Source organism: Triticum dicoccoides, chromosome 6A (genome assembly GCF_002162155.2).
Source record: "Triticum dicoccoides isolate Atlit2015 ecotype Zavitan chromosome 6A, WEW_v2.0, whole genome shotgun sequence".
NCBI lineage: Eukaryota > Viridiplantae > Streptophyta > Magnoliopsida > Poales > Poaceae > Triticum > Triticum dicoccoides.
The window spans coordinates 362366106-362379957 of NC_041390.1; positions in this window are offsets into that span (position 1 = coordinate 362366106).

A 13852-nucleotide genomic window follows, 5' to 3' on the forward strand; every position below is an offset into this window, starting at 1 on the left:
ACCTGATAGCCTTTGAAATGACCTACGACAATGTCTACCTCATGACGATATGCTGCCATGAGTGGGTCCTTGGAGTCCCAAGTGCCAGACACTTGCTGAGCCACGAGGTCCGAGTCACCGAAGCACTTAACTCGACTTAGATTCATCTCCTTAGCCATCCAGAGACCATGGAGCAAGGCTTCATACTCAGCTGCATTGTTAGTACAAGGGAACATTAAGAGGAGAACATAACAAAACTTATCACCTCGTGGGGAAGTTAATACGACTCCAGCCCCCGAGCCTTCCAGTTGCCTGGATCCATCAAAATGGATGGTCCAATATGTGTGATCCGGCTTTTCTTCAGGTGCTTGAATTTCCGTCCAATCATTGATGAAATCAACCAGTGCTTGAGACTTGGTCGCCGTCCGAGGCACATACTTCAAATCGTGCGGCCCAAGCTCTATAGCCCACTTGGCAATCCGGCCAGTTGCTTCCCGGTTCTAGATGATATCCCCCAAAGGAGCAGAACTGACCACCGTAATTGGATGCCCTTGGAAGTATTGTTTAAGCTTCCGGCTTGCCATGAAAACTCCATACACCAGCTTCTGCCAATGCGGATACCTTTGCTTGGACTCAATGAGCACCTCGCTGATATAATAGACCGGACGTTGAACCGGATGCTCCTTACCTGCCCCACCACAATAGCCACGCTGACCGCCCGAGCATTAGCAGCAACATATAGCAGTAACGGCTCCTTGTCAATGGGAGCGGCGAGCACAGGCGGATTGGCCAATTGCCGCATTAAGTCCTCAAACGCTTCATCAGCAGCAGAACTCCAGACAAACTGATCCATCTTCTTCAACATCTGATACAAAGGGATTTCCTTCTCACCAAGACGACTGATAAACCGGCTTAACACGGAAATCCGGCCTGCCAGGCGTTGAACATCATTGATACACTTCAGTTTAGCAAGGGAGGTGATGGCTGTGATCTTCTCCGGATTAGCCTCAATTCCCCTATTGGACACCAGGAAGCCTAATAACTTGCCCACCGGTACACCGAAGACGCATTTATCCGGATTAAGCATCATCTTGTATGTCCTTAGGTTATCAAAAGTTTCCTTTAAATCACCAATCAGAGTCTCCTTCTCCCTGGATTTAACCACGATATCATCCACGTAGGCGTGTACATTACGGCCAATCTTTTTGTGTAGACAATTTTGCACACAATGTTGATAAGTTGCCTGAGCACTCTTGAGCCCAAAGGGCATAGACACATAGCAGAAGGCTCCAAAGGGAGTTATGAATGTCGTTTTCTCCTGGTCCTTAACTGCCATTTTGATCTGATGATAGCCAGAATATGCATCCAAAAAACTTAAATGCTCACAACCCACCGTAGCATCCATAATTTGAACAATACAGGGGAGGGCAAAAGGATCTGCTGGACAAGCTTTATTAAGATCTGTGTAATCCACACACATGTGCCAGGTGCCGTTTTTCTTAAGGACCAGCACCAGATTAGCAAGCCACTCAGGGTGAAAAACTTTAACAATAAAACCAGCTGCTAAGAGCCTGGCTACCTCTTCTCCAATTGCCTTGCGTCTTTCTTCGTTAAACCGGCGGAGGAACTGTTTCACCGGTTTGTATTTAGGATCCACATTAAGGGTGTGCTCAGCGAGTTGCCTCGGTACACCTGGCATGTTAGAGGGCTTCCATGCAAAAATGTCCCAATTCTCACGGATGAACTCGATGAGCGCGCTTTCCTATTTCGGATCCAAATTAGCACTAATGCTGAACTGCTTGGACGAATCGCTAGGTACAAAGTCAACAAGCTTAGTTTCTGCTGCCGATTTGAACTTCAGGGCCGGATCATGCTCCGTAGTTGGCTTCTTTAATGGAGTCATGTCCGCCAGATCAACACTGTCCTTATAATACTTCAGCTCCTCGGTGGCACAAACCGACTCTGCATAGGTCGCATCACCTTCCTCGCACTCCAAAGCGATTTTGTGGCTTCCGTGAATCGTTATTGTCCCCTTGTGACCCAGCATCTTGAGCTGCAAATACACATAACAGGGCCGTGCCATAAACTTGGCGTAGGCCAGTCGCCCAAATAGGGTGTGATATGGACTTTGGATTTTCACCACTTCAAACATCAATGTCTCCGACCTGGAATCATGATCATCCCCAAAGGCCACTTCCAGAGCTATCTTACCAACATGATATGCTGATCTGCCAGGTACCACACCGTGGAACACCGTATTAGACGGTTTAAGATTTTTGTCTGTCAGACCCATACGATGGAAGGTCTCATAGTACAAGATATTAATGCTGCTACCTGCATCCATGAGCACCTTGGTGAACTTGTAACCTCCCACCTGAGGCGCCACCACCAGAGCCAACTAACCCGGATTATCGACCTGGGGAGGGTGATCCTCTCTACTCCATATGATTGGCTGTTCAGACCAACGTAGATAACGGGGTATGGTCGGTTCAACAGAGTTGACCGCCCGCCTTTGAACCTTCCGGTCTCGCTTGTCCAAGCTAGTGGTGAAGACATGATACTGGCCACTACTCAACTGCTTTGGGTTGCTCTGGTAACCTGACTGTTGCTGCTGTTGGTTGTAACCACCCTGGTTGTTCTGACTATTTTGTCCATTATGTCCGCCCGGATTTCCCTTAAATCCTGAACCGGAACTTCCTCCACCGTAACCCGGCCCGGATCCTGAGCCACCGCCAGATTCGTGATCATACCAGAAATTATTAGAATTCTTGAACTCCTGCATAATAAAGCAATCCTTCCAAAGGTGGTTTGCTGGCGCCTCCTTCGTCCCATGTCTTGGACAGGGCCGTCTTAGCAGATAGTTTAGGCGGTCTGGGTTAGGGTTGGGCGCCCCATTACGATTTTTCCTTTACCCCTGCGTCGTTGGCCATTGTCCTGTGCGTTAGTATTAGCCACAAAGTCCATGTTACCATCCGCTTTACGCTTGCCTCCACCACCATTGCCTGCCCAGTGATGTTGCTGACCTTTGGAGTTGCTGTTCCTCTTTCCCTGTCTTGTCATCATCAGATTCGGGATCCTTGGTACTATCAGAATCAGCATATTTCACCAAAGCGGCCATGAGGGTCCCCATGTCAGTGCAATGACGCTTCATCCGTCCCAACTTCAGCTTCAGGGGCCCAAACCGACAGTTGCCTTCTAGGGTTGACACTGCGGTGTCAGCGTTGATGTGTTCTGATGAGTGCAACACTTGTGAAACCCGGCGCACCCAATGAGTCGTTGACACTCCTTCCTCCTGGACGCATGCAGCTAACTCCACTATCGACATAGGCTGTTTACATGTATCCTTGAAATTGCTGATAAACCGGGCTCGCAATTGGGCCCATGAACTGATAGAATTAGCCAGCAAGCTTTTTAACCAAGTACGGGCCGTTCCTTCAAGGATCATGGTGAAGTATTTCGCACACGCCGCGTCATCCACATCAAGCATCTCCATGGCCATCTCATAGCTCTCCACCCATGTCTCCGGAGGCTGATCCGCCGTGTAATTTGGTACCTTGCACGGGCCCTTGAAATCCTTGGGCAGGCGCACATTGCATAAAGCGGGGATAAGGCAAGGCACTCCCAAAGAACTAGAAGTAACACCAGGTTCGATCGAGATGGTTGGACGAACCGGCGTGAGCTGCCGAGCCTGATGCTGTGTGGCAAACTCGGCCTCTCTGCGTGCTCGGGCCCGGTTCACCACTTCCTGAGCGTTATCAGCACCACCTATCGGGTTGTTGCCACGGGGTGCTCCACGTCGTTCGTTACTCGACACTGCCGGTTCATCCATATGTATGATATAGCTCCGGCTTGGACGGGGGGTCGAGTGGATCCGGTCGTGGCTGTACGAGTATGCTTCTTGTTGGACCAAAGCTGTCCTCAGATGCTCCTTGACCCGTCGGGTCTCTACTGCCTGCGGCGAAATCATCTTCAATTGGAATAGCCTCCAGCCGTGCAGCAGAGGCGACGAGATTGTCCATCAGGTTGGAGTAGTGACCCGGAGGTGTTAAAACAGCCTAAGGTATAACGGTGTTTTGACGAGGCGGGTCCATCTGACGAGGCTGAACCGGTGCCCCGGTCCCGGGAGCTTCCGCCCGGTTTCCCTCCAGCGGATTGCCGGTTCCTACTCCTGGAGTGTTGAAAAGGTCTCTGGCCTCAAAAACTAGAGGCAAACGGGATCGGTACTTCCTCCTCATGAGTTCCTGCGACGCATTCTGGTCCAACATGAGCCTGTAGGCTTGTGCGTCTAAAGCGGCCTGCTCCGTGGCCATCCTGGTGTCCTCAGCTGCCAGATCTGCCTTGGCCTGGGTGATCTGTTCCTTCACTTTTGCAATCTCGGCGTTGTGAACGCCCTGATCCGCCGGATTAGCCTCCGCCATAAGCACAACCAATGCATCAAACAGCTCTGATAGAACTTGAGCCGGCGGGCGCACAGGGCCTCCTGCCCCGGCAGCCGTCGCTGCTGCTGAACCGGAGGTTGTTGCTGAAGCGGTCGAAGAATGAAGCGCTGCTTGTGTGCCAGTCATGAATATTCCAACCCGGTTGGGAAGATCAGAGGGGTCCGGAATACTGACGCCATCGGAACAGCCCCCAATCCGGTCGTCTTGTAGCTGATAAAGAGATTCAGTTTCCCCGGTCGATGACTCATCATCGGAACAAAAGACGGTATCGCCGCGAGATTCCGATCCATCCTCATAACTTCCTCCGTGGATGACTCCCACGAAGGCACGCTTCATGGCCGGTTTAACCCGGGCGGATCGCGCACGCTAAGCCGTCTCGACGAGGTCGGTGCAGATGTCCGGCTCAGGGCCCGGTTCACCGATCTTGCCAATGAAAACGTGAATGCCTCCAAAGGGGACCCGGTACCCGTACTCAATTGAACCGGCCTCAGGGCCCCAGCCTGCATCGTCGATGTAGAACTTGCCGCGACGACTCTTAGTCATCCGGCCTACCGCGTAGCCCTCGAGTCCTTCAAAGCGGCCCTCCAAGAACCGGAAACCATCATGCGATAGCCCCACGGTGGGCGCCAAATGTCGTGGTTTTGTCACGGCAGATGTCCTAGAGAAAGGACTTAGTCGTGGAGCCATCGCGACGGGTTAGCTTGAAGGGGTTAAAGCGGACACAGGGACGCAAGAGAGTTTATACTAGTTCGGCCCCTTTAATGAAGGTAAAAGCCTACGTCTAGTTGTGATGGAATTGATGGAGTTTCGATGACTTGGGAGAAAACAAGCTTTGCCTATGTCTCGAGTTGTTGTTTGTTGTCCCTGAACCGCCGCCGGGTCGTCCCCTTATATACACGGGTGACTCCCGTCGGTTTACAGAGTCCCAATACCGGTTCATAGGTGTGCCCGGTTTGGTCTCTACTTATTCCTAACTTACAATACAAGTTAACTACTAATGCCGGTTTACGGCTACAGGCCTTGACCTGACCATTGGCCTTGAGCCCTCATCTGTCTTCTTGGGCTTTAACATACTTAACTGCTGATGAAGTTAACCCGGCCCAGATAGGCCGGTTTACGCCTAGTAGTAATATCCCCAACACTCACCAACCATCAGCACCGCCGAGATCTCCCGCGTGTCCGGAAGGCGCATCCCCACACATGCCTCGGTAGGCATCCGCCGCATCGCGCGGAGGAACTCGGCATGCCCCTCATGGACATACGAGCCGTCCCACTTGCCTCGCTCCATGGTTCGTGGTGGTTTGGCGGTAGCGCGGCAAGGTCGGGTGGCGGCAAGTCTGTAGTGGCGTGGCGAAGCTACGAGACGATGAGCTATGGCGGCAGTTTGGTGGTGGGTAGCGCGGCCGTTCATCAGCAGCAAGGAGCAAGAGGAAGAAGAGAACAAAGAGATCGGAAATGGGGGTGCATGCGTTCAGCCGCTCGCCCTCCCTCCTACTTATACGGTAGCGGCAGCGGAGCCGAGGTGATTAACTGCGCCCACACCCCGCACATCCCCGTAAATCCCGCGCCATCATGGCATGTCTTCAATTAGCACCAGAAGGGCAACCGCCCACCTCGGCCGAAGCGGATCCACGCGCGTGCCGAGGCCCTGTAGTGGTGGTCCCGGGCTTGCGGCGACATCTCGTCGTGCGTGTGGGCTGGCAGGCCGGCCTAGCCTACTGGCACCGCATGGCGAGCAAGCAACGGGCGGCAGGGACGTCACCTGGTGGCGTCAGCTCGACGCCTGCCACGATGATTCAAATTCACCAGGCGGCCGGCCTAGCCTTGGCCTGCTCCTGGCAGACGGCATCCTTGAGCCGGACGAAGCAAGGGCACATGATCTCTCGTTGGAAGAAACTACTGAGGAACACCGGCTTGAGCTGCGGTACCTCACCAGCTTCGAGGACTACTGTCAGAGGGATGGACCACTAGTAGCCTCATCCACGCCCCTTATTATTTCAAGACATCGGGCTAGCAAAGCCCCTGCACCTTCCGGACATGCGGTTGGCTCCTTGGGCCGGCTGGGCCCAAGCGGTCAGCTCCCAAAAGATGGCGCACTCTTAGAAGGCGGCTTCAGGCGGGCGGCTCCTAGCAGACGGCCCCTCCTCTCCATGGAGTCTGTACCTCATCACTACGACAAGACGGGGCATGGCTATAGGGCCTCCCACTCCCCCAGATCCCGGAGGAGTGTGGCTACAGTGTGAGCTGACCAAGCGGTCACTTGCTTGCCCGGCGTGACACTGTAGCCATGCGGCTCATGGCACAGCCCTCGTCAGAAGGGGCCATGCTCCCACGAAGGTTGGTTAGGAAGGCCCGCATGCGGTGGGCCCTACCTGTCCGTGAGCTCCTAGAAGATGGCGCTCCCCTAGAAGGCGGCTTCAGGGGCGGGCCGGCCTCCAACAGCCAGCCCTTCCCTCCCCTCGGTGTCCACGCGCAATTACTCTTACGAGACAGACCACAACTATAGTGTGTGCTGACCAGGCGGCGGGACTGTAGCCATACGACTCCTGACGAGGCCTCCGTCAGCAAGGATGATGCTACAGCAAAAGGCAATCAGCATGGCCCAAAGGCGGTGGGCCCTACCTCTCTGCCGGATTCTCGGTAGCCGACGGGGCCCCCAAGTAGTGGGCCCCAGCAGCCGGCGGAGAACCCAGCGACCCTAGACACTGACGTCCGGGTCCTACACCCGGCCGTATTACCATTGTACCCCTAGGGGGTAGGCCTATATAAACCCCTCATGCTCACCCATGCAAAGGGTTCAGCCCAGACGCCACACACACACACACACTCCATAGCTAGGAGAAGCAAGAGAGGTAGCCTTGCCCTTCTTCCTCCTCTAGGAATACAACTCAAGGAGCAACCTTGTAACCTCCTTCTGAGCATAGTCATCATGCGGAGACCCCATAGAGCAGGACTAGGGGTGTTATCTCCCAGGAGAGCCTCGAACCTGGGTAAGTCTTATGTGCAATCGAGCTCGCGCCCATTCCCTCTTCTAGGGCCCGACGACGTCCTCTTTGCCCCATCCATGATAAGCCACCCCCTGGCATCTGTCATGAGAATACCCCGACAATAGTGGTAATAATTTTCTTACATAATTAGGAAGATAATTGGAAAACCAACATCCGGCTAAGACTGAAATACACAAGGGCAAAAGAAGAAGCAAGACACATACAATGATCTGGCTCGCTGATCTCTACTTTCTTGATGCGCTGCAGGTCGCGGAGACTAGTTCTTGCGACGAGTGGCGATGATCTCTTTCATCAGTTTCATGTCCTTTATACGCTGCTTAGCAGCATCCACGGATTCCTTCACTAGCCTTTCGCGCTCGATGTGGAGCATGGCATTCTCGTCCATAAGTTTCTCGACAATGACACCCGTCCACTTCAACAAGCCACCGGTCTCCTCCGCCTGCTTCGCCCTTCCGGCGATCTTCGCTCTCAACAGGTCGCGCTCGGCCGGAGCTTCGCATTGCCCTCCCGTAGTTGCCGGATGACGCCGGTAGCCTGTTCAAAAGGGACTTTCATGTCATCCTGCAACCTCGCCCAGCCAGAGCTCTGATCCATCTGGCTATGGACGAACACATGCATGTGCCTGTAAGAGTCGTCGCCTGCCCGCGAGACATTTTCCTAGGCCATCGCAGCATGGGAGGACATCTCTGCTGCATTCGTAGCGCTGCGGGACATCTCTGCTACTTCCATGGCACGGCCGGACCAGTCTGCTGCATCGACGGTGCGGCGGGACCTCCATGCTGCTCCGGGGGCGGGGCGGGACCTCTATGCTGGTACTGCGGTGGGCGGGACATGTTGGCTGCTTTCGCGGCTAGGTGGGACAACTCTCGTGCTTCCGCTTCCATGCTTGCCTCTCCCTAGTGGTAATCTCTCTACCAAGAACTCACGCTGGCCATGGCAGACGCAAGGGAAGGATGCTGAATGTCATGTTTGTTTTTGTGGATGAGGAGTTGAGGAGGAATGTGCAATAATCTTGGCATAGTAGTATTTATAACTGAGTACTAATACGCTCCTAAGTGGGAAACCGTTTAGGTTGTGATCGGTGTGAATAGGTTTGCAAATAAATATAGCGTGGCAGTAATTTGGAATGTGACGAGACGCAAGCTCAAAATTTATTGACGGTTCTAGTTCCGAAGTGCGGCACTATTCCCAGATGGTGTAACGTGGGCACGTGTTCTCGTCCGTGGTGTAGCAGTTTTGTAATATGCCATGGTACTTCCTTTTCTATTGTTGTGTACGTGCAATAACTGGCACCGTCACATACATATCTTACGGTTATTGGGGCGTTTGACAGGAATAGCCTTGTGTCGAGCTATGATACGTCTCCAATGTATCTATAATTTTTTATTGTTCCATGTTGTTATATTATCAATCTTGGATGTTTTATAATCATCTTATAGTCATTTTATATCTTTTTTTAGTACTAACCTATTGACATAGTGCCAAATTTCAGTTGATGTTTTCTGCATGTTTTTTACATCACACGAAATCAATACCAAACGGAGTCCAAATGCAGCAGAACTTTTTGGAGATTTTTTTGGACTAGAAGACAACCAATGGGCCGAAGAAGCACCTGGGGGTGCTCCGAGGGGAGCACAACCCACCAGGGCACGGCAGGTGGCCTAGGCGCGCCCTCGTGGGTGGTTCCCACCTCGTGTGCCCCCTGAACCACCTCTTTGCTCTATAAATACCCCAATATTCCAAAAACCCTAGGGGAGTCGATGAAAATCAGTTCCATCCGCCGTAGAGTCCAAAGGCACCAGAGCCAACATAGACACCATCACGCAGGGGTTCACCACTTCCATTGGTGCCTCTCCGATGATTCATGAGTAGTTCTTTGTAGACCTTCGGGTCCATAGTTACTAGCTAGATAGCTTCCTCTCTCTTGTTTGATTCTCAATATAATGGTCTCTTGGAGATCCATATGATGTAACTCTTTTTGCGGTGTGTTTGTTGGGATCGGATGAACTTTGAGCTTATGATCATATCTATCTTTTTATCCATGAAAGTTATTTGAATCTTCTTTGATCTCTTATATGCATGATTTCTTATAGCCTCGCCTTTCTTCTCCGATATTTGGGTTTTGTTTGGCCAACTTGATCTGCAATGGGAAGAGGTGCTTTGTAGTGGGTTCGATCTTACGGTGCTTGATCCCAGTGAGAGAAGGGGAACCGACACGTATGTATTGTTTCTACTAAGGATAAAACGATGGGGTCTATCTCTACATAGATTGATCTTGTCTACATCATGTCATCTTTCTTATTGCATTACTCCGTTTCCCCATGAACTTAATACACTACATCCTGCTGGATAGCGGTAGATGTGTGGAGTAATAGTAGTAGATGCAGACAGGATCCATATAATGATCATTTCCTAGATGTCTTCATGATTATTTGAAGTCCTATCAATTGCCCAGCAGTAATTTTTTTACCCACTGTTTGCTATTTTTCTCGAGAGAAGCCACTAGTGAAACCTACGTCCCCGGGTCTCTTTCTCATATTATTTGCCTTTGCGATCTATTTTATTTCCCTATTATTTTCAGATATATTAAACCCAAAAATAAAAAATACCTTGCTGCAATTTATTCTATTTGTCGTTCAACCTATCAATCTACGACAATTTATTCACGTCCTCCAATTTCTGACGTCGTTACCCAAAAGGGATTGACAACCCCTTTAATATGTCGGGTTGCGAGTATTTGTTATTTGTGTGTAGGTGCCATTTATGTGTTGTTGCTTTGTTCTCCTACTGGTTCGATAACCTTGGTTTCAACACTGAGGGAAATGCCTACCATCGCTGTGCTGCAACATCCCTTCCTCTTTGGGGAAATACCGACATAGCTTGAAGCCGCATCAAAAAGAATTTCTGGCGCTATTGCCGGGTAGGATCTTCAACATATACCAGGTTCCTTATCACAAATCTCATATCTTCACAATTTACATTATTTGCCATTTTCCACTCATTTTCCTCTCCCCCACTTCACAAAAATATGCCATTTTATCCGCCCTCTTTTTCGTTCGTCGTTTCTCGTCAGATCTGTTTCTGTGTGCAATCTTGTTTGCTACCTTTGCTTGTGTTACCATGTGCCTTCTATTTGCTTGCATCTTTGCTTGGTAAAAATCTATTGATATGGATCCTCATCCACTTTCTAATGTTTTCAGAAGATCTGATTATGTTGAACCAATTTCTAGTCATTTGGGTGCACTTTATTATCTTTAGGAAATTTTGCTTGAGATTCATGAATCTGAAAGTTGTGATGAAGAAATTTATGAAGTGATTCATGATAGCTCCTTGAATGAAAAGCATGATTGCAATGATTTTACTATAAATTCTATTAGTGTCAATTGTGCTAATAATATGCAAAACCCCAAGCTTGGGGATGCTAATTTTGATATGTCCACTACTTATTGCAATGATCATGATTGGGGTGATTTTTCTTATGATCTTGAAAATTTATTTAAGCCTCATGATGAATATGATAGTGATAATAATGTTTGCAATAATGTTGAAAGTGGGTTTGGAAGAGCGCCAACTTGAGGTAAAAATAATCCCACATATTTGGAGAGTGTTCAATCTTATGAAATTTTTGACGAAAGTGGGTTCGGAGAGGTCATGACTTTACTTGGTGTGAATCCACTATCTTGGAAGATTATAAGACTTTTATGCATGTGGATCATGAAAATAAAAATTTATATCATTGCTATATTGTTGAATTTAAGTATGATCCTACATGTAATTATTATGAGAGAGGAAAAAATGGTTGTAGAAATTTTCATGTTACTAAATTACCTCTCGCTATGTTGAGAGTTGTCTCGCGTGCCAAAGGTGACAGAGAGGCGGATCTGCCCTAGAGGGTGGGGAGCTCCACCACCCACTCCAGTGAAGGACTTGCTGAGGCCGAGCCGTTCGAGCGGCACATGAAGGAGGATGAAGGCTTCTACGGAGAGAAAGTTGAGTCCGGCGCCGCCGTCGATGAGGGTCTTGGTGGCGGCCACGTTGCAGATGGTGGGTGTGCAGAGCATCTGGAGCATCCCGGAGCCGGCGGTGGAGCCGGGGTGGTCTTCTGAGCCGAAGGTGAGGTTGGCCTCCGGTGCAGCCCAACCCGGCGGAGCCCCCGGGTGCTTGCAGGCTACCCCAATCTGACGGACGAAAGGCTTGACGTGGCGATCTGAAGGAGGGGCTTGGGAGCCACCCAACAGTGCCGCGGCTGCGTGGTTTGCCGGCGCTGCGTAGCGCGCAGTGAAGAGGTCACGGAGCTCCACCCAGGATGTCACCATGGATCCCGGGAGGTTGAGCAGCCAGGCGCGCAGCTCGCCGGTGAGGTCCAGGGGGAACAAGTTTGCCATGATCTTGTCGTCGCCTCCGGCTTCGAGGACAGCGTCCTCGTACGCTAGCAGGAACGGCGCTGAGTCTGCCGCGCCGTCGTAACGTGGCGGCATCTCCGGCTTGAACTTGGCCGGCCACTGCACTCACCGCAGGGCGAGGGACAGGGCTCAGTACCCAAACTCCCTGCTGCTGGCGTTGGCCGTAGAGGTGGGCGGCGGGGCACTTGCCATGGGAGCATAGTGCGGCGGTGTGGGGCACAGGTTGGTGGAGAGGAGCCCCGGCGCACCCCTACCTGGTGCACCAAATTTCAGATGTTGGGTTTCGGCAAACCCTTAAGGTTCGGACACTAGGGTGCGCGCGAAGTCTTTCCTTCCTTCCAGTCTACGCCCTAGCTCACTAAGATCTCGCGGACGAACTCGATGAACTCGCAACACAGAAGGACACAAGATTTATACTGGTTCGGGCCACCGTTCTGGTGTAATACCCTACTCTAATGTGGTGGTGGTGGATTGCCTCTAGGGCTGATGGTGAACAGTACAAAGGAAGAACAGCCTCCTGAGGTTGAGGTATTCTTGAGCTTGGTGAGCTTGTGTGTCCGGATGGTCTGAATGATCCGTCCCCCCTCTAAGGTGGTGGCTGGTCCTATTTATACTGGCCCTGGTCCTCTTCCAGAATATCGAGCGGGAAGGGGGCCAACAATGGCGGGCTAATTCGAAGGGGGCAGCTAGTACAAGCTATCCTGACAAAAGTGGTCTTCGCCTGCCAAAGGCTCTGGTGGTGACGCCGTCTTGGGCTCCACGATGACCTCCATCTTGCCATCCTCCTGGTCTTGGTCTCGTTGCACCAATATAGCAACCTTTGCCTGATGCCTCGGTACTCTTCGCCTGCGCTGGCCTCCTTAGCACCAAAGAGGAAACAAGGATGCTGCGCGCGCTGGCGCCCGCCTGGTTCCCTGGGTCATGGCTCGCGTCACGAGTGTCTCGTGAGGTTTGCCCCGCCTTGATATCTCCGCTCCTCATGAGCCTTCCTAGCTAGGCTACTGTCGAGGAGGTCTTGCTCCGTCTGCCTCACGAGGCTTGGACCCTCCCGAGGGTCTTGGATGCTTTGATGGTGCAGATGGGCCGTATGGCCTGCAGGCTTAGCCACGCCGCGGGCCGCAGGCAGGCAAGTCTGGGGACCCCCGTTCCTAGGACGCCGACAACTAATGCGCAGAGAAATTAGGATCAGAGGGAGTACTACTAGTATTATTACTACTTCGATGTGTCGCGTCAACTCGCACACGTATGCAACACTTCCTGAATAAACAAGCATATAAGCTGCTTATACTTCTTACCCAGAGGATCTTTATACCCAACAGACACAAAATATTCATTCGACTGTTGGAAATTACTTTAACTGTTGATCTAATGTCAAAGTAATTGCTACATCACCACCAAAACCCACCAGCTCTTAAGCTAAATTAGACCGAGATAACCCCTATATTAGCATATTACTAAGATAAACAAAAGGCATTGTAGAATCATTTAGGAGGTGAGCTTGTCAATCTGAATGTGGAGGGACACCGTCCTGGACAACCCAGCCCCGGCCAGCAGCTTGGGCGGTACTGTGAAGAAGCTCAGCTCCTGCACGGCGATGTCGCCGGGATCCTTGCTGCTTGTCACCTCGATTTCCACCTGCACGGTGTCGGTCTTGCCTTTGGGCTCCCCGATGGGCTGTTCGCCCGCAGCTTGGCTGCATAGTGCAGCTGTGGGGATGCCCCCAATCTGATGTAGATGACCGACACGGCGATGGGCGCACCGATGTCGAGCATGCGGCCGACCAAGAAAAATGCATGGTTGTCCTCCTCCGCGAACAGCAAGAGCCGTGGCTCTGACACTGGCACTTGCAGCTGGAGCACCTTGTCGTACTGGATCTCGTGCACGGGCATGGGCTGCACAGTGCTGATGTGGTGGGAGAGTGCCGACGGTGGGACTTCGTAGCCGCATACGGGCACAGGGCATTTGTAGGGCGTGAGCGGACACACGCTCTGGTGATCGGCGAGCTTGTGGTAAGTGATGTAGA